General features: G+C 30.3%; 1 long non-coding RNA gene across 1 annotated transcript in view; it reads right to left on the reverse strand.

Annotated features, from left to right (window-relative positions):
- Positions 1-2,794: 2,794 nt before the first annotated feature.
- Positions 2,795-23,185, reverse strand: part of LOC120352276 — a 67,085-nt gene continuing 46,694 nt past the window's right edge. Inside the window, exons 6-9 of the long non-coding RNA XR_005571739.1 lie at positions 9,625-9,687; positions 8,696-8,783; positions 5,947-6,086; positions 2,795-3,070 (exon numbers count right to left, since the gene is read on the reverse strand). This is a non-coding gene — a long non-coding RNA (uncharacterized LOC120352276). The remainder of the gene's footprint in view (positions 3,071-5,946; positions 6,087-8,695; positions 8,784-9,624; positions 9,688-23,185) is intronic.

Raw genomic sequence — 23,185 nt, forward strand, 5'->3', positions numbered from 1 at the left:
TTATAGACAATGCAGCAACACACAAACACATTATAATGTATTCTGATGCATGCACAGGACAAAATCGTAACATTAAAATGGCACTCACGTTATTGAAGCTGGTACAAACCAATGAAGTAGAATCAAATTTTATAGATCATAAGTTTTTAATCTCTGGGCATTCATTCCTTCCCAATGACAGTCAATTTGGAATTATAGAAGTTAGAGGTCAAAAAAAAGAGAACATCTACTCCCCTGCAGATTGGGTTGATATAATAAAGAATGCAAAGAAGAAGCCCCCCCCTTCCAAAGTGTTTGAAATGAAAAATACAGATTTTCTCTCTACCGAAGAACTGGAAGAATCAATAACAAATAGAAAAAAAGACATTCACAATGAGCCTATCAACTGGTTACACATCAGGTGGCTAAGAGTTGAAAGGGGCTCATCCTTCACTCTTAAATTCAAAGAGACACTCAATGAGGAAATATCTTTCAGAGAAATAGATTTGAGGAAGTCAGGCAGGGGAAGAAATCTACTATCTTTGGCGAATGTTGTCCAATCACCTCTCTACTCAGGTCCTCGTAAAATTGCGGCAAATAAGAAGAAGGACATGATAGATTTGTTGCCATACATTCCACCAATCCATCATTCCTACTTTAAAAATTTGCCAGTTGAAACTAACACACGCAGCAATAACACTACTCCAGAAGAAGCAGGACCTGATGAATTTTTCTACGACAATTAATTGACATTTTTATGATAATTGACATTTTTATGATAATTGACATTTTTTTGATAATTGACATTTTTATGATAATTGACATTTTTATGATAATTATTAACTTAATGCTGGCTTATGGTTGAGGATTAACGTGCTGGCCACGAAAACGGAATAAATTATTAATAGAATTGACTTACCACATTGCGTTTATCCACAGAGTCAACACAGCACTTCAAAAACTCAGAAGTCAAACAACTGTTACAGACAAAATAGGTGATCATAATAAATGCAGTGAAGAAAAAGTTGAAAAAGTCAAGAACCACATCAACAAGATACCAAAATACAAATCACACTATTGCCGTGCTACAACTGATTCACAATTTATTCCAGCAGAGTATAATTTAACTAAATTATATGAGTTGTACAAAGTGGAGACTGATGATCCAATCAAAATATAACAATATATTCTATACTCAATTTAATCTGAGAAGAAAACCACTCAAAAAGGTCACTTGTTCGACGTGTGATTCTCTTAAAGCTCGATTAGATTCTGCTACTGAAGAGGGTATTGAACACAACTTGAGAAAAGAACATGAAGAGCACTTGATTTTGGATGAAAAAGTAAAAGAAGAATTCAATAAAGACTTGAAGTGTGCTGAGGAAGAAGTAAGGAAACACTTTCTTTTGATCTTCAACCTTTACCAAAGATCCCAACAAATATTGTTTACTATAAGCGTCAGATAATGATGTACAATTGTGGAGTTCATGCAGGTAAAACTAATAAAGGTCATTTTTATGTATGGGTTGAAGAGAAGAGGAGCCCAGGAAATAGTTTCCTGCTTGGAAAAACACATTATGGAAAACTGCCTAGAAATTGACGAATTGGTGCTATGGTCTGATTCTTCTGGCGGCCAGAACCGCAATATTAAAATAACATTGATACTAAAACATGTATTGGCCAGCCATCCTACACTGAATAAAATAACTTTGAAATTCATGATACCTGGTCATTAATTTTTACCGAATGACTCTGAGTTTGGCTATGTTGAATGTCATCTCAAAACCCAGCAAAGGATCTACACAGATGATGATTACATTAAAATAATGCTTTCATCAAGAATAAAAAATGACAACTAATGATTTCATCAGTACTGAAAGTTTAGAAACTAACATAACAAATCGCAAAACTGATACCAATGATAAAAAAATTAACTGGTTCAAATTCAGGCAAATTGAAGTAGGAAAAGAAGAGCCATTTTTCATTTTTGTCAGATGTAATATAGAAGATCCTACATGGCAGGAAATCAACATATTCAAGTAGGCTTCTAGAGGCAGACCTTGTACTTCTGAAGATATTTTTTCTTCTCCCTTGAGTCTTCAATGGCCAAATGGGAAAGCAATTTCCCAGCCCAAAATGGAGGACCTGAAGTCTATGCTAAGTCTCATACCCAGTGATGCTAAGCCATTTTACAGAACCTTCTTTGATTCCTCCATTCGTTTTTTCTTGAAATTCCGTATTGAAATCATTGATACATTGTAACGCACCTTCCTATTAAAAAAAATAAAGTTGTATTCAATATGGCGGACCAGATTTTTAAAGTCATAGTAAAGTTTTTTTTTCAATTTGAGTAGGATCCCCGATCACACCCACCTTGGAATCACATTTTTCTATGAGATACTAAGCCGTTCTCGGACTTTTCTCTCTCTTTTCTGCTTTGAATAGTATTGATTAATAATGTGAATATCTTCGAAACGGTTTGAGATATCGATATGCGGTTTCCACCATTCATTTATTCTTGAAATTCTGTATCGAATTCATGTATCGCATGACCACCTTCCCATTTAAAAAATAAAGTTGCATTCAACATGGCGGACCATATTTCCAAAGTTATAGTAAAGTAGTATTTTCAATGTGAGTAGGATCCCCAATCACACCCATCGTCAAATTACCTTTGTGTATGAGATATTAAGCCGTTCTCGGACTTTTCACCCATCCTGTATAAATAAACGTGATGTCTGTGTGTTCTGACATTTATCTACTTAATATTGATTTACTTCCTACTTCATTATTGATCAATTTTCTTAATTGAAGGAGAGATTGATAAGAGCTGATGATTCATCATAATATTACTAGGAAAAATTCTTTTCTAAATCTAAAATAGTTATAAAAAATACATAAAGAAATAGTTATAGACTAGTTATCAACAAACTTGAAGGAGATGCATATTGAAGCTTGAAGATAGATGTTGAATATTCGATAACCAAGTGTGAGGCGCAGACGACATCGTGTAAGGCGTGAGATTTGACGCATTTCTTCATCGCTAATTAATCCTATATAAAATAAGGCTTTCGCGATTAAACCCATTTCACTGTAAATAAAATAATAATATAATAAATTTCAATCATGTTCCAAGTTAGTACATTATATAAAATCGAAATGACACGAGTCACTCACATATTGATTCAAAACAAATAGAACTAAAAATCTACTGGACCAAATACGTTCAAATTTGATAACTATGTTCAGTTGGTCTTCTAGAGACACATTAAGAATAGATTTGAAAAATCAATTCACATGTTCAGCTTAGGTAATAGCTGTACTAAATTCATTTTCAATGTGTTTACACAAGTTGAAACTTTAATGGGTTTAGATAAAAAAATTGTTGTGAATTCTTTCAATTAGAAGAAATAGACTAAAATACAATGATTCCCATAATAATATCTTGACCGGTGGCTATTTATATTTCAAATCAACAGATGATTGAATCCAGTCTGGAAGTCTACTTTTTGACTTTTATGCAGGAAGTATGCTCAAATTGGGAATTTGAGGAACCGAAAGGGGAGACCGTATACCCCAGAAATATTTAATGTCTTATGCTTTCTTGTGAAAATAGCCCCAAGGAACAATGGTCAACAGTTTAATTAGATAGCTTTAAAAATGAAAATAGCAAATTACTACCGAGGTATAAATCCACCTACGTTTTTCATAATCTCCTCATTACTACGGCGCCCATCCTCACACTCAAACAATAATCTCTAATCTTGTTTATTTTTGATAATTGATATTTGGTTATTAGCTGTTTTGAGATCATAACTCTATAAACCTCTACAAGTAACAAGTGTAGTCCATTGATAAGTATTCAGGTCTACTGATATACCGGCAACCGTTGAATCGGTATGGATAATGTACTTTCTTGAAATTGGAAGCTAGTCCTATATTATAGGTGGTCTACTCAGTACTCATATTTCCATTATCATCTTCTACTTACGCCTCACCCGCTCCCCTTTCAATCATTCTCTGTCAATAAATTTAATGTTAATTTATTTTCTATTCAAAATAAAATGTATTTGTACTTTTGTATAAATTCATACATGAACAATAACATAATATTAACATGAATGAAATTATGAACAGTGCAAAATAACTTGAAGCTCACAAGACTAATGTCTGTTCGTAAGCTTATTATACTGGGAAAAAACAAATACCGAAGTACAAAAGAAAAATAATTGTAACCTAAAAATAGGAAATAATTAAGAATAAAAATAAAATAACATTGTGAAATAAGAAATGAAGAAACACAAAATAAAAAAATAGTAAAAAAATAAAATATAAATAGTGAAAATTGAAGAATAGAAAACAGTGCATAACGCGAGCACAGTGACTACTACAAATCATACAATTGGTAAATTTTAAAACAAAAATGGAGAATAAAAGTGAAGAATTGGTAAAGCTGTCTTATTTTATCTTATGTCAAATACTTTACTCCAATGACACTTTAATCCAATTGTGGATTTATTTTTTTAGTTCGTAAATAGGAAAGTTTAAAATGTAGTTTTGAGAAGCCATATTAGCAAGTTTTTCACATCTATAGGGAAACTGCATCCTACAAACCATCAGATTAGTTTCAGTTGAATTTTCGTCACATATTCAGATTCAGATTCCTTTATCCATGTATTTAACAAAACAAAATTCAACGTACGTTCTAGCGTTAGAATGATTAGCAGTAAGAGTGGAATAACATTATTATATTATATTAAATAGTTGGATATTAAATATATAGAAATTTTTGTGTATTGGAATACGGGCTCAAGTACACTTATCAACAAATTTTTCATTTTTCGACCGAATTTGACTTATGATGCATGATTCTAGATCACCTTGACGAGCTGAGCAGAATGAAATGCAGCACGATGAAATCTGAGCATTGTGTCAAAAGTTATAAGTGTTTGAAATTTTGATCCTTGAGGTGTCCTTAAGCGCGCCTCTCCACTAAAAAATACTAAAATGAAGTGCATCTAGCGGGTGATTCTCATAGAACATGATCTCATGAACTTATGTCATTGTGCAAAATATCAATGTAAGGACAATGTAGTTGGTGATGATGGTTGAAGCTGAAAATTAGGTGTTTTTCACAATACAAGGAGCATTGTTGTCAAGTGTACCTGGAAATCTATTTGAGATAGAGCGCTCTCCCTGATCTCAGATTATAGAACACAAAAATACGCCCAGAGGGATCTTGAATAATACATCTAAATGTTAACAATAGGAAGATATTGTTGATCAATAACTGAAATTCATCAAAATTGATTTTCCCTTCAAATTTCACTCATTTTTGAAAAATCATAACTCAGTTCTCATTGGAGATAAAGAGTTACGAATGATCTCATTTTATGATCTAAAAAAGGCAGGAACAAACTTTTCTGTCCGATTACAAGATTTTGGCAGGAATAGTTGAAAACTGGAAAATGAGCCGAAAAATCGAGGTTTTTGGGCCACTCTGTATCTAGCGCAAGGAAATTTTGCATGAAGAAATTGGTTCTGAACTTTTCTTATGTACCCAAATAATATATTAAAAAATCAGAACTACAATATAAATTGCAAGCACACCCCCTTTTTTATGTCTATATTGACTGGACTACTTGATTATTCGAAGCATTCTTTTATCAGGTAGCATTAGAGTTTAACTGTCAATATGGGCTTGAGTAGTTCGTTCATGACGTTGTAGAGTATATTAAAATTTAACAACGGTGTTTTTGGTTATTCATTTTGTAAGTGATTAAGGACTTTTGGACAGTTTGAATATGCTATTCAGATTTGTTTCGTATCCAGGAGCAATGCCCCAAAATATTGGTAGGGAGTTTAGAAACACTCTGTATCCCGTTATTCATATTTATTTAATCTGGAATTGAAAATTACACATCAAAAACAAGATTATATTAATCTCCAACCGTTATATCTACTGACCTTCTTTGTGCTGGTTTTAGTTCCAATAATCGATGATTGATGATGAAAATACTGTAGTGGCGCTTCAGTTACAACTACACTCACTGATGACGCTGATGATGATGATGATGACGCACACAACTACACCACAGATGATGATGCTGTGGAGAAAAATGTTTATTTTTATTTAATATATAATATTTTAAATCCATCTACTTCTACAACTCAAGATATATAAAAATAAGTGAGTTTAGCAATGTTAATTTTTGGATATGAGATTTTGAGTCTTCAACCAAGAGCTTATAAATTGTTGAATGTAATTATTTGAGCTTATTATAGCTTATTAGAGCAGAAATTAGATTTCTAAGGAGTGTATTTGGCTGGATTAGAATTTATAGAAACAGAAATACTGATATAAGACAGGTTTTATCGGTTGCTCCTCTGCATGAAAGAGTTATTCAAAATAGACGCAACTGGTGCTGTCATTTGGATAGAATGCCAACTGGAAGAATGCCCTTTGAAGTCCAAAACTATAGGCCTACTTAGTAAAAGTAAAAGAGATGTAGGGAGGCCAAGAAAGAGATGGGTACCGGAACAGGTTGATTAATAAACCTAATCCCTGAAGTGAAGATTGTGAAGTATAGCTGTTACCAAGATTATAACAGTTGTAACTGGCCACTAACGGTAGGACATGCCTGATACACTTGTCATACATTGTTGTGTCATCATAGCGGAAGGCTTCGAGAAATTTTTTTTTGACGTTTGAAAAATACATTCATTCTATACAAACTTGTATAGGTTAGGTTCTTGTATCTCTGATTTTTGTTATGTATTTTTTCTTTGCTGCTTTTTTGAGGTTAAATTGTTGTTCCATAATTTGCGATTCTCCAGTGGTTTATTTATTGTTAGTGGTTGTATATTTTATGTTAGAAGCCTCTAAAGGCTAAAACCCCGTTTTACTGGTGATAGTTTTCGAAGTTTTTCGATTTATCTATAAGATATGAATACATGATCCAATGAACCATAAAATCTATTGTTTTGATGGTCCATTACATTTAATAAGTGTCCTAAAAAATGGGCCTATAATGGAAACACAATAGAATATCAAGCGGTCTTTTGCCACAACGGGACTGGTTTCGGCACTTCAATAGCCATTCTCAAGTGAAAATGACACTTGAAAAGTTGGAATTAGTCATGTTGTGATAGAAGTGAAAGGCTGCTTGATTTCTATTCTATTGTGTTTAGGGTGGCCACCCATTCTAAAATAAAAAATAAAACCCGGTTTTTCAGAATAAAATTTCAAAATTTCCCAGGTAGAGTATCCGCGGTACTTGAGGATCAAGATACATTCATAAAGAATTTATTATGGAAATCTTCAGTTTCATCTTCCATGACGAAATGCGAATAGCATATTTAAATTTCCAAATATATTGATAATTTTGACAAGACAAGAATATCGATGTCTTTAGATATTTTTTTTTAGTTTAGGTAGTACAAGAACATTGCCAATATTATTATTGCTAGCCATCAAGTGTTTTTTTATTAGAGTTTATTGTTACTGTACACTTCTTTACTAAATTAATTGAAATTTATAAAAAAACTCATGAGTGATTGGAAAAATTCATGAGGAATTCACGGTATTTTTCCTGGTTAGTAAAATCATGAGGAATTCAAGGTTCTCCCGGAAGGTGGCCACCCTGGTTTCAATATTTTCAGTAAAAATAAGAGCGAGTATTTAGTTATATTGATTGGTCAATACAATATACTTGAGATTATTTTATTTTTATTGTAAAATAATGAACATTGAGTGATATGATGAAACTATTATAATTAAGAATGGAATGAGATATATTCCATCCAAAAGACCTTATACCTTCTTCTTCATCCATTACCCACATTTGTGGGATCGATGGCGTCATTGTCACAATAAAAGTTAAAACAACAAAAACACTAATTTATCAAGATGGCGGCAATCAAGATAAAGCACTTTTAGTCAACTTTTAAGGCCTTGCTCTTTTACTTATTTGCAAATTAGCCACATAGAATTTGAGACTGATCTCAAATTCTCATAAACCCTGGCTCTCAAAAGACCGGTCACAACCCTCTCGAACTGCTTCACTCCTGCAGGTAGCCCGTTGAAGTAGCGGAGAGCTGCACTCCTGTAGCATACCCGCGATCTCTGGAGGCGCACCCTGGGTATGTCAAACATCACTCGATGCCCAGTGTTATGGTGATAGAAATCAGTCCGAGTCAACAAATTGTGTTGATTCTTCTTGATGTAAATGAGGCAGATAAGGAGGAAGTGGCTGACTACTGTCAGGATACCTAGCCTAACAAAAAAATGGGCTTGCAATGTGCATGATGTTTGCTTGCAGTAATCCTAGTAGCCCGTTTTTGCAGCTTCAGTATGTCCACAACCTTGGCTGAATTACCCCACATGAGTAGACCCTAGGAGATATGGCAGTGGAATAGTGCATGATACACCATGACCAGATATGTATCCGTCACCTGTCCCCTCAGCTTGAGCAACAAGAAACAGATTTGGGACAGTCATCTGCTGGATGTGGCTGGCCCAGCTGAGTTTAAAATCCAATACAAAGCCCAGCAGCTTCACCGGTTCCTGATCATGAGGCAGACTTCGCGACAAGCTGCTGATGATGTTTTGCGACAAATACTTTATACCTAAGACCTAATATTATAATTTTTTTTAGAATATACTGTAACGTTTAGTATGTGATTTTATAGCGGAACATTAATGTCTACTACTAACCTTCAATGGCAATTACTGTTGATGTAATCAACTGCCAATTATTACTGCTGTAGCTGCGCTTTCACTGCCATCTCTACGGCGAGTAATACTGTGGAGAAAAATATTTTCTTATTAAATATACTATACTGCGATATAATATCTAGAAAATACATTCAATATTCAAAAAATTATATTGTTTCAAGTTAAACAACATATTTTTAACGTAGTTGAAATTCTGAAATTAACCAGTTAAGTGTCACCATTTGAATGTATAATTCAAAATCCCTCTGGGCGTAATTTTGTGTAGAACCTAAAAATTAGGTGTTCAAAATACAAGGAGCATGTTATCGGGTGTACCTGGAAATCTATTAGATAGAGCGATCTACCTGGTCCCAGGTTGAAGAGCACAAAATTACTCCCAGAAGGATTTTAGGCTTAATGTGTAATTATTTTATTTATTTAAAATAAATAAAACCCACAGTTTTTGAATTATACATTCAATTGGTGTCAATCGGAAGATATTGTTGATTAAAGACTGAAATTCACCAAAATTGATTTTTACTTAAAATTTTACTCATTTTCAAAAAATTATAACTCAGTAGCCTACTCTCATTGAAGATAGAGAAATCCGAATGATTACATTTTATTCAACTTAAAAAAGGCGAGAGAAATTTTTTCTTTCCAATGACTAAGTTTGGAGGAAATAGTTTAAAACTGGAAAATGAACCAAAAATACGAAGTTTTCGGGCCACTCTGGATCTAGTCCATGGAAATTTTGCATGAGAAATTGATTCTGGACTCATCCAAATAATACACTAAAAAGTCAGAACTTAAATATACAATATTAACAAGCACCAATACATAGTTTATACCCACCATACAAAACTATCCTAAGTAGATATAATTGAATTAAAATCACAACAACAGAAGTTAATCATTATACTAATCACCTTTTTATGGGTCCAGGAGTTTTTTTGCCCTTTATAATGTTGTAGGTTGTGGCTACAGGTCTCCTGTAAAAATAAAAAAAAATTGTTTCAATCTATTTTCTAATTTTTTTCAGGTAATGTCAGAACATGAAAAACCTATACAATTCACAAATAAAAATGAATAATATGGAAATGTTGCAGTATTTTATTAATTATGAATAATTATCTTCATAATAATGATTCACAGACACTTTTCTCAAGTTGTAAAGTATTTGGGATGTTGTTTTCTATCTCGAATCAAAGCCCAGTCAAGGAAGACAAAAACAAGGTTTGCGCAACAAATTAGGGGAAAGCTGTATTTCTGAGGGTGTTAATATACATGGTACAGGCAGCCTAGATCTTCAAAGTCCCATCTTCCCCCGAAGTTCAAAAGCAATGGTTTTGTAAAACATTGTAATATTTTGATCTAGAACCTATTTGACAGTGATCATTAATTCAAGATGTATTTTAATGAATGATCACAGTAACATTGATTCTTGCCCAATCAACTTCAACTATCAATTGGAATGGAATTATAGGATAGAAATCTGTCTCATCAACTAGGCTACTATGTTGTCATAACATAGTAGTGTTTTGCTTGAAGCATCCTTAGGATACTGGTGTGAATTTGAATTTCGCTCCTTCAGTCGGAAGGAGTTCAATTCAGTTCATGGAAGGTTGCGGTATATGCACAGCTTCGACCAAGGACAAGTAATGTTATCTGAATTTGGAAGAAGAATAGCACAAGTTTACCTTATTTTTCCTCCCCCTATCATTTTGATAATGTACTAATTGTATATATTATGAATAAATGAATCCTCAATTTTAACAGCTAGTTTTCTCAGTCCAGTATAATATAATTATATTTCATACATTGGATAAAATAAGGTTCTAACTGCAAAAGTGAACCTACTATGGCTTGATGAACACCTGTTAACTTTAAATACTGACAAAAGCGTCTTCATGACTTTTTCACCTACTGCCTCAACACAACATCAGACATTGGAGAGCATTAGAATGCACTGAGTTGACTGTAATAACCAGATTCTTGCAGACTTTTGTCCTTGTCCAGAGATTCATAAAAAGACCATGTAAAATATTTAGGGATTCTGATAGATCCTTATCTCAGGTGGAACACTCATATAAATAATACGTGCTAAAACCTGAAATTCCTAATATATAAATTGTATCAAATTAGACAACTGATTAGCTTGGAAATTACAAAACTAATTTACTTCTCATATGCACAATCGGTTATACAATATGGTATACGGGCTTGGGGTGAAACTTTGAATACAAAACTTTTTAAAAAGCTTTTCATAATTCAAAAATCTGGTGTGGCGCACTCACACAACTTTCCTTGCCGTTATGAAAATTTATCACCTGACGCTAGTGTTCGCGCGCATCTCAAGTCTACTATTCAAAGATCTAAGCCAGCTGGTGACAGGACTATATCGCTGGAGACACACGAGGTATGCTATCTCTTCATAGTGAATGATTTAATAGAATCAACAGTTGCCAACAGTTTGCAATTGAAATAATAACATTTTCTCGAATTTCGAGCTTATTTTCAATTTTAGGTGAAAATGTTACTGGACATTAATTGTAGAGATTCTTATGCTCTATCTTTTCCACTCGAAATTTTTTGTTTAAATTGTAAAAATCCTAAATTTTAAAAAGCCTAATAATTGGGAATCTAAAATCAAACTTTGCATAGATGGGGCGGAGCTCCTGAAATTTTTACAGATATGAGACTTGTGGCAGTTGATAGAGCTTAACAATGACTATTTTAGGTATGAATTTGATCAAAATCGTTGGAGCCATTTTCGAGAAAATTGCGAAAAACCCTGTTTTTGACAACATTTTCGCCATTTTAGCCGCCATCTTGAATTGCATTTGATCGAAATTGTTCATGTCGGATCCTTATAGGGGAAGGACCTTAAGTTCCAAATTTCAAGTCATTCCGTTAATTGGGAGATGAGATATCGTGTAGATGAAAATTTACAAATTGGGGTACCTTATTTTTTTCGGAAAGCAATACTTTCCTTACCTATGGTAATAGGGCAAGGAAAGTAAAAATCTGGTGTGGCGCACTCACACAACTTTCCTTGCCGTTATGAGAATTGATCACCTGACGCTAGTGTTCCCGCGCATCTCAAGTCTACTTATAAACAAAGATCTGAGTCAGCTGGTGACAGGACAATAACGCTGGAGACATACGAGGTCTGCTATCTCTTTATAGTAAATCATTTAATAGAATCAACAGTTGCCAACAGTTTGCAATTGGATAATAACATTTTCTCGAGCTTATTTTCAATTTTAGGTGAAAATGTTACTGGACATTAATTGTAGAGATTTTCATGCTCAATCTTTTCCACTTGAATTTTTTGTTTGAATTGTATCTGAAGCCTGATAATTGGGAATCTAAAATTAAACTTTTTACATGAAAAACAATAAAGATAAATTCAATAGGCGTGTAACCGGTTCTAACTTAAACTTGCGCCCTACTAGAGGCATATTTCAGCAAGATAGGATGGACTTTAATGTGTGTATTAGATAATTTATTTACGTCTCTCACAGGCTGATAAATTTAATTCCGACTAAATTCATAGAAAATATGAGCAGGAGCAGAAAGCTCAGGAATGAAATTGAGGAGTGGATATTCTATTGAGGAGGTTTGGATTGCCATTGAGGAGGAAATATTCTAGAGGCCGAAAAAATCCTTCATTTACATTATTTCTCGTTGCTCTTCTTTTCCCACCACCTCAAGACACTTGCCACTGTTTTCATTTTACTTGGACTCTCTTGCATTTTTGTTATTCTGCGCAAATCTGTTTTACTGAATTTATATTTTTCCTTTAATTCCACCGTTTGTACTATTTTATCACTAAATTTAGCTTTTGTCTTTATTTGTCACTCCACTAATGCTCAATTTGACTGTTTTTGACTCAATTGTTCAAAATGTTACTCGGGACAGAGGTTTATTATTTCTTATTTTATATATTTACTGTAGAGATGATTACTTCGAGGAAAATAATAGATATTTTGTTTGTTTTTCAGGTTCTATTTTTTTACTAGGGCTCTATTTCTATTTGAGTGAAATTGACTACTGTATTTCCATTTGAGTGAAATTGACAAAGAATTATTTTTTAGTTATTAAAATTGAGTGACTGTTTTGTTCATAATATGATTATGTACAATAGTGTAGAACTTCAACCTCAGCTGTTAAGCTACTAAAGTTCATGATACTGTTCTATTTGTATTATAATAATATTGTAAAACATGTCAGTGTTGTGAATAAAATTCAATTTCACTACGAACATTCTTCATTTCAAGAGTTTTTTTTCTATCTTCCTCAGCCAATTACATATTTAGATAATATGTAAAAACAAATCAAATCAAATCAAAGTTTATTCATAAAAAAACAACAAAAAACAATTACTAATTTAGAATTTACAATTACAAATTAGAATACTATAACAATTAATACGATTAAAACAATGAAGTTTTATGCATTTAATAATTTCTTAATAGGCAAAGATATTCAATGAATAAATATACACCCCACTATAAATTATATGTGTTGGGGTATAAGTTATTAGTTGCATGTTCCGTGTTATAATAATTATTTACAAACTTCATTCAGTGATATAGAGTTAAAGTTTTTTATATTGAAATTAGTAAAAATTTATAGTACCAAAAAAATATGAAATTAGTAGATAAGTATTAATGTTCTATTAAGGATAATAAACAGAAAGTTATTTTTTGAAAATAAAAAACTAGTAAAGGAAAAGAATGAAGAATAAAAAATTGCAATATTTACAGTCTAACTAAATTTTCACAATTTTCTACTCCAATATCAACTAACCAGGAAAATAAACTTTTCTTGAACTTGTGTCTATTGAATTTTTCCCTAATGTTACTTAGTATTGAATTGTAAATTTTTAGTCCCAAAAATATGTAGTTTTTTTCCCAAATGGGTAGTGTTCAAACAAAATAAATATTTTTAAAACTTTTACTCAAAATTGAACAAAGTTATGAGTCAATAAAACTTTGATCGATGGAGTAGATATAAACTTATCAAACCAACGCCACATCTATCTTAAACAGAAGTGAGGTATTAGAAGTATAATAAAAAAGTTGAAAATAATGCAAAAAGAAGCTATTTTCCATTATTTCAGATATATTGACACCTATCCTTTCAGCTCAGAGGTATCTGGCTTAATGATATTGGAAGAATAAAAAAATTCAAAATAGTACGAGAAGAAGCTATTCACTATTCTATCAGATCTAGCTCAAATGTATCTGCTATGGAATATAATGAATGAACATTAAATGAGAGTCAATTCTGTTGATTTTGAACCATAGAAATTTGGAAAATATGCAAATTAAAAACGTTTACTTTAGTAAGTAAACTACGGGTGAGTATAGCAACGCGTGTTACATAGAGCATAATGTACTTGACCTCTGCTGCCGACTTAGATAATGTGTGAACAAATACTAGTTTGTAGAGCGTATTGACAACATTAACAAAGTAAAGTGTTAAATATTCCATTTTTATAGGTATCAATTTTATTCTACTTATGACAAAAACAATAGCTCTGTAGCACTCAGTGCTGATACGCATCCGCCAGAATGTTACATGACCAAAGCCACTCAACAAGTGAAGTGAGCAAACGAATAAGCTGGTTATCCGATTTCCCCTTCCACCACCAATGATAACTTCAAGGACTGCGAGAACCAGTATCAGATTGCGCCATAGTGATTCTAAGAAGAAAGTTCTACAGAAAGATTTTATAGAGCTTGCAAGAAGCCTAACTCTAACAATCACATGCGCATACTACAAGAATAATAAACTGGAAAGCTTCCTACCGCTTGGCAGGAGATTTAGGAACAGTAAGTTATTGTGATCTGGAAGAGAATTGAAAAATGCAGACGAAAACTCAATATTAAATTTATTTGATTTAGTTGTAACAAAAATTTACCAAAAAGTTTAAGATTTGAAAACAAAATGTTTATATTTGTTTTGAGAATATTTTTTAAAAGGAATTTGATTCCTATATAAAATATTCAAAAATCAGTGACTTAAGGTTAATTGAAGTTGATAGTCACACCTATCCATATACTACATATATTATTGTGCTTAGGAGATGTCCATTCCTTGGAAAGAATTAGAGAGAGAGAGAGAGAGAGAGAGAGAGAGAGAGAGGAGAGAGAGAGAGAGAGAGAGAGAGAGAGGAGAGAGAGAGAGAGAGAGAGAGAGAGAGAGAGAGAGAGAGAGAGAGAGAGAGAGAGAGAGAGAGAGAGAGAGAGAGAGAGAGAGAGAGGAGAGAGAGAGAGAGAGAGGAGAGTAAGAGGGAATGTTTATTAATATTGTTATATTAATTTTTAGACAATTTTATCCAATATCCAATATAGGCTACAATCTCCATTTTCAAAAAAAAATTATTATTATAAAAATGTTGGAAAAATAAGAAACGAATTTTTACTGGAAATGTGACGAAAAAACTATTAAACTAATAATTAGTAGCTGATAGTGATATTAATGACTAATGGAATAGTGATCTAGACTAATGGAATTAACTATTATATTATTTATATTTTATAATAATATTATATATTACATAGGGCTCACCTCCAACAGAGGCAGAGACAAATAAACTGGACAATTTACTTTACTCTATGGTAGAACCTAAAAACAACGTCAATGGATCATCACTAGGAAGTTACAGTACTTGTAGATGCTGTTCAAGAAATGATGAACAATGGTATCATATCATCTTATTTATAAATTTCCATGTGATCGTGAGTGATCATGAAAATGTTTGTCATGGAAATATTTGAACAGAATTATAACAAAAATACTTGGTCGATTATTCAGAAATAAATAGAACAGAAATATTTGAATTGAATTGTATAGTTTTAAAATATTTAGTCTTAAAATATTAAAAATACTTGATTTTAGAACGCATATTTTGATAAATCTTGAGAAAAGATTTACTAAATTGAATTAGAATTTCATTTTGAATCTTGAGAAAAGATTTAATAAATTGAATTAGAATTAATTTTAAATCTTGAGAAAAGATTTTAGGATTTAATTTTGAATCTTGAGAAAAGATTTACTAAATTGAATAGAATTTAATTTTAAATCTTGAAAAAAGATTTTAGAATTTAATTCTGAATCTTGAGAAAAGATTTACTAAATTAAAAAAAGAATATTACTGTTCAGAGAGAATTTTAAGTGTAATAAAAGATTTAATTTCGATGCTTTGGCAACCTTCCAAGACAAATTGCATACAACACAAATAATATTACTCTATACAGCTTCTTTCTACCGCTTGAATTAGAATGCAATTTTAAATCTTGAGAAAAGATTTACTGAATTGAATTTTAAATCTTGAAAAAATATTTACTAAATTGAATTAGAATTTAATTTAAAATCTTGAGAAAATATTTACTGAATTGAATAAGAATTTAATTATAAATCATGAGAAAAGATTTACTAAATTGAATAAGGATTTAATATTAGATCTTTAAAAAATATTTACTAAATTGAATTAGAATTTAATTTTAAATCTTGAGAAAAGATTACTGAATTGAATTAGAATTCAATTTTAAATCTAGAGAAAATATTTACTGAATTGAATTAGAATTAATTTTAAATCTTGAGAAAAGATTTACTACATTGGATAAGGATTTAATTTTAAATCTTGAAAAATATTTACTAAATTGAATTAGAATTCAATTTTAAATCTTGAAAAAAAATTTACTAAATTGAATTAGAATTTAATTTTAAATCTTGAGAAAATATTTATTGAAGTGAATTGGAATTTAATTTTAAATCTTGAGAAAAGATTTACTGAATAAATTGAATAAGAATTTAATTTTAAATCTTGAAAAAATATTCACTAAATTGAATTAGAATTTAATTTTAAATCTTGAGAAAATATTTACTAAATTGAATAAGAATTTAATTTTAAACCTTGAGAAAATATTTACTGAATTGAATTAGAATTTAATTTTAAATCTTGAGAAAAGATTTACTAAATTGAATAAGGATTTAATTTTAAATCTTGAAAAAATATTTACTTACTTGAATTAGAATTTAATTTTAAATCTTGAGAAAAGATTTACTAAATTGATTAAGAATTTAATTTTAAATCTTGAGAAAATATTTACTGAATTGAATTAGAATTTAATTTTAAATCTTGAGAAAAGATTTACTAATTTGATTAAGAATTTAATTTTAAATCTTGAGAAAAGATTAACTAAATTGAATAAGAATTTAATTTTAAATCTTGAGAAAAGATTTACTAAATTGATTTAGAATTTAATTTTAAATCTTGAGAAAAGATTTTAGAATTTATTTTTAAATCTTAAGAAAAGATTTACTTAATTGAATCAAGAATAAATAAGTGTTTAGAGAGAAGCCTGTGTGGAATAAAAGATTGAATTTCGATGCATTGCAACCTTCCAAGACGAGTCGCACATCACACAAATAATATAACTATATACAGCTTCTTTCTACCGCTTGGCAGATTTTATAACAGTGAGTTATTTGATTTGGAAGAGAAGTATTGAATAATGCATAAGAGAACTTAATATTTTATTCATAGTTGCACCTATCCATATACTATAGTCTATTATTGTGCTTAGGAGAATGAGTGTGTGAAAGAAAAGAAAAGGAGAGAGAGAGAGAAAAAAAAAGTGAGAGAGGAGAGTAAGAGGAAATGTTTAAAAATTTCATTTAATATGTTTCTGTGTAATTTTTAGACAATTTTAATATTCAATATAGGCTACACTTTCATTTTCAAAAAAAATAATATATTAAAATAAGAAATTAATTTTTACCTAAAATGTGAGGAAAATTAGTAAAACGAGAAAAAAGATTGAAGTAATAATTAGTAGATGATAGTGATATTAATGACTAATGGAATTAACTATTATATTATTTATATTTTATAATATACAGAGTGTTTACAAACTCCCGACCAATACTCTAGGGCATTGTTCCTGGGTAACAAACATATCTAAATATTATATTTAAATTGTCCGGAAGTCTTCAGTTACTCACACAGTGGCCATGTTGCTTTTCACATATTATTTTTTTTCTAAATAATGGTTAAACATACAAAATTGAAACTTACACGATAATTTATAACAACTAGACAAAGCTACAAAACATTATAATAGTTTTTTTTTAAATTCACGAAAAAAAATGGCGGCCATTAAAGATTTTGTTTCTTAAATAACTCAGAGACCGATGGCTTTACAAACATTTTACAACAATAACTTTTTTTAGTAAATTTAATTGTCTATCGATTGGTAATAGATTTTTCAAGATTGAACCAATATTAACTGTGATATGGCAGCTTTAGTGGCTGGTGACCCACCTTTGAAGTTATTTTATTGTTTCAAATGGCCTAAAATCGCTTACTATTAACATGCAATGCAAATAGAGATTGTTGCATCATTGAGGCGACTCTATCAGCATGCCTTGGTTTACACTGCAACAAACTTTCAATGGTCACCTATCACTAAAGATGCATTTTCGTTTGTGTCTAAACTTCCGCAGTCGACGACAACAAGCATTCTTGACATTTATATTGTCCAAATTTCAAGTTTGCTAAAACAGCTGATCAAATAACTTTTCATTATTTGTCTTTATTATTCAACAATCAAAACATTTCTAATAGTATTTCAATACTGCCATTTGAAAGTAAAAACTCAACCTCCCACATTAAAACATAATTTGAACATATTCTTTTAGGTTATTTAGACAAATTGAAATCTACCCAATCTGAGATCATCATCCTGTCGAGGTCGTCAATGGCATGAACCCAAAACGAAAACTCAGCTTTAGGCTGCTATATATCAGTTAATATTGGTCCAATATTAAACACTCTGGTGCGAAACGATAAGTAATTAAATTTACTAAAAAAAGTTATTCCTGTAATTTTTTGTAAAACCAACGGTTTTTGAGTTATTTAAGAATCAAAATTTTAAATGGCCGCCATTTTGTTTTATGAATTGGATAAATTATCTTAATATTTTTGTAGCTTTGTCTAGTTGTTATAAATGATTGTGCAAAGTTTCAATTTCGTATGCTCAACCATTATATAGAAAAAAATAATAAGTGAAAACAGTGAATAAAGTGAAACATTGATTTGTAAAACAAAATAAAGTGAAAACAGCAAAATGGCCGCTGTGTAAGTAACTAAAGACTTCCGGACAATTTGAATATGATATTATAGCAGCTTAATTTATTATATTTATAGCAGCTTCAGTGTTGAAATTATAAATAGCCTACCTACAGCAACAAGTGTCAACTTGCCGGTATTCCACCTTTAGCACAGGGGCTAGGGATGAGCATTTTCAATATATTCAGCTTCTAACTAGTCTCAATTAAGCTGCAGAGTCAAAAATTGTGTTCCAGATATTCTGGCAAAATTACATTGTCAAAATAATGATCTATTGTTGCTGTATTGAGAATTTCACACTCAACGCTAAAGCTGCTATAACAATTGATGGAAAGCATAGAATGGTTTAATAATACATCAAATGAAAGAGAATTGATTCCTCTACAACCTAACGTCCAGTATTTATTTTTTTGCATTGTTGTTGAGTAATAATTTTTGAGTCATTTTCAAAAATTTTACACTTTTAAAAGTGAATATCTCGAAAACTAAAGAAGATATCACAAACCTCTACTGAAGAAAACTTGTAGGAAATTTATCCAGCTTTTTTTGTTCGGTTAGTCATGTCGCTAAAATGCATTGTTTCCAAGATACATGCGTGTAAGTCAGAAATGAAAAAACGAAACTTTCAAATCACCCTCATCCTTAAGCACAAAGGGTAGGAATGAGGACTTTTGATATATGTTCACCTTCTAACTAGTCCGAACCAAGTTGCAAAGTCAAATATTGTGTTCCAAACTTTCCCTCCAAATTTCCCTGTTAAATTTATCTTTTTTTGTTAAACTGATGATTAACTTGACTTGCGACTCAACACTATAACGGCTGTAACAATCGTAGGGAGATGCGTAAAATTATGAAATATTACATAAAATTCAAGAGGATATTATGCTCTATAAGCTCATGATTAGCACAGATTTTTTCAATGAATCGTTGAAAAGTTATAAGGCAATAGAGATGAAACAATCAGCTTGAAATGTGATTCTTTCGAGAGCTCAATATCTAGAAAACTAAAAGAAATATGGAAAAATGTTACAGATGAAACTTGTAGGCTAATTTGTAAGCATTAATTTTGTATTAGACAAAAATTTCGGAAAGACGCATATTGTTTGAGATATGTGCAAAAAACCAAAATATGATACTCCAAAACCACCCCCACCCCTTAGCACAGGGGGTAGGAGTGAGGACTTTTGATACCTTTACCCCCTTTCTATCCTTAGAAGAGCAGCGAGGTCAAAAATTGTGTTCCAGATATTCTGGCAAAATTACATTGTCAAAATAATGATCTATTGTTGCTGTATTGAGAATTTCACACTCAACGCTAAAGCTGCTATAACAATTGATGGAAAGCATAGAATGGTTTAATAATACATCAAATGAAAGAGAATTGATTCCTCTACAACCTAACGTCCAGTATTTATTTTTTTGCATTGTTGTTGAGTAATAATTTTTGAGTCATTTTCAAAAATTTCACACTTTTAAAAGTGAATATCTCGAAAACTAAAGAAGATATCACAAACCTCTACTGAAGAAAACTTGTAGGAAATTTATCCAGCTTCATTTTTGTTCAGTTAGTCATGTCGCTAAAATGCATTGTTTCCAAGATGTAAGTCAGAAATGAAAAAACGAAACTTTCAAATCACCCTCATTCCTTAAGCACAAAGGGTAGGAATGAGGACTTTTGATATATGTTCACCTTCTAACTAGTCCGAACCAAGTTGCAAAGTCAAATATTGTGTTCCAAACTTTCCCTCCAAATTTCCCTGTTAAATTTATCTTTTTTTGTTAAACTGATGATTAACTTGACTTGCGACTCAACACTATAACGGCTGTAACAATCGTAGGGAGATGCGTAAAATTATGAAATATTACATAAAATTCAAGAGGATATTATGCTCTATAAGCTCATGATTAGCACAGATTTTTTCAATGAATCGTTGAAAAGTTATAAGGCAATAGAGATGAAACAATCAGCTTGAAATGTGATTCTTTCGAGAGCTCAATATCTAGAAAACTAAAAGAAATATGGAAAAATGTTACAGATGAAACTTGTAGGCTAATTTGTAAGCATTAATTTTGTATTAGACAAAAATTTCGGAAAGACGCATATTGTTTGAGATATGTGCAAAAAACCAAAATATGATACTCCAAAACCACCCCCACCCCTTAGCACAGGGGGTAGGAGTGAGGACTTTTGATACCTTTACCCCCTTTCTATCCTTAGAAGAGCAGCGAGGTCAAAAATTGTGTTCCAAACTTTTCCCTCTATACCTTTTTTTGAGCATTCATTGCCTGGGCTAATGGATTATTATAGTATATTATTATATTGTGCTTAGGAGAATGAGTTTGGAAAAGAGATTGAGAGAGAGAGATAGAAAAAAAGAAGAGAGGAGAGTAAGAGGAAATGTTTATTAATATTTCATTTATTATGTTACTGTGTAAATTTTAGACAATTTTTAGACAAGAAAAAAGATTAAAGTAATAATTAGTAGATGATAGTGATATTAATGACTAAGGGAATATTCCATGACTAATGGAATTATTAAAAATAGAGTGAAGATATTTAACTAGATTATTTTTCTCAGGTTCTATTGCAGGTGAACCCTATATTATAAAGTATAAATGGTATAATATAATGGTTAGTTCAATCGTTATTCTTGAATTAGCTATTATATTATATCATTTATACTTTATAATATATAGGGCTCCTCTGCAATAGAACCAGAGAAAAATAATCTAGTGAAATATCTTTACTCTATGGTATAGAACCTAAACACAACATCAATGGATCATCACTAGAAAGTTACAGTACTTGTAGACGGTGATCAAGGAATGATGAACAATGGTATAATACCATCTTACTTATTGATTTACATGTGATCCAGAGATGATGAAAATGTTTGTCTTGGAAATATTTGAAAAAATTATAACAAAAATACTTGTTCTACTTAAATAGACCAGAAATATTTGAATTGAATTATAGTTTCAGAAAATTAAATCCTTAAATTTCAAAAAGACTCGAGTGGAAACTATTTTTACAATCATTCCACGATTTCAGAACGCATGTCTTGATAAATCTTGAGAAAAGATTTACTAAATTGAATTAGAATCTAATTTTAAATCTTGAGAAAAGATTTACTGAATTGAATTAGAATTTAATTTTAAATCTTGAGAGAAGATTTACTGAATTGATTTTAAAACTTGAGAAAATATTTACTAAATTGAATAAGAATTTAATTTTAAATCTTGAAAAAAGATTTACTAAATTGAATTAGAATTTATTTTTAAATCTTGAGAAAAGATTACTAAATTGAATAAGAATTAATTTTAAATCTTGAAAAAAGATTTACTAATTGAATTAGAATTAATTTTAAATCTTTAGAAAATATTTACTAATTGAATTAGAATTTAATTTTAAATCTTGAGAAAATATTTACTAAATTGAATAGAATTTAATTTTAAATCTTGAGAAAAGATTTACTAAATGAATTAGAATTTAATTTTAATCTTGAGAAAATATTTACTAAATTGAATAAGAATTTAATTTTAAATCGTGAGAAAATATTTACTAAATTGAATTAGAATTTAATTTTAATCTTGAGAAAAGATTTACTGAATTGATTTTAAATCTTGAGAAAATATTTACTAAATTAAATTAGAATTTAATTTTAAATCTTGAGAAAATTTACTAAATTGAATTAGAATTTAATTTTAAATCTTGAGAAAATATTCACTAAATTGAATTAGAATTTAATTTTAAATCTTGAGAAAATATTTACTAAATTGAATTAGAATTTAATTTTAAATCTTGAAAAAAGATTTACTAAATTGAATTAGAATTTATTTTTAAATCTTAAGAAAAGATTTACTAAATTGAATAAGAATTTAATTTTAAATCTTGAGAAAATATTTACTAAATTGAATTAGAATTTAATTTTAAATCTTGAGAAAATATTTACTTAATTGAATAAGAATTTAATTTTAATCTTGAGAAAAGATTTACTAAATTGAATTAGAATTTATTTTTAAATCTTAAGAAAAGATTTACTAAATTGAATTAGAATTTAATTTTAAATCTTGAGAAAAGATTTACTAAATTGAATTAGAATTTAATTTTAAATCTTGAGAAAAGATTTACTAAATTGAATAAGAATTTAATTTTAATCTTGAGAAAAGATTTACTGAATTGAATTAGAATTTAATTTTAAATCTTGAGAAAAGATTTACTAAATTGAATAGAATTTAATTTAAATCTTGAGAAAAGATTCACTAAATTGAATTAGAATTTAATTTTAAATCTTGAGAAAATATTTACTAAATTGAATTAGAATTTAATTTTAAATCTTGAG

The sequence above is a fragment of the Nilaparvata lugens genome, chromosome 1, assembly GCF_014356525.2.
Source record: "Nilaparvata lugens isolate BPH chromosome 1, ASM1435652v1, whole genome shotgun sequence".
NCBI lineage: Eukaryota > Metazoa > Arthropoda > Insecta > Hemiptera > Delphacidae > Nilaparvata > Nilaparvata lugens.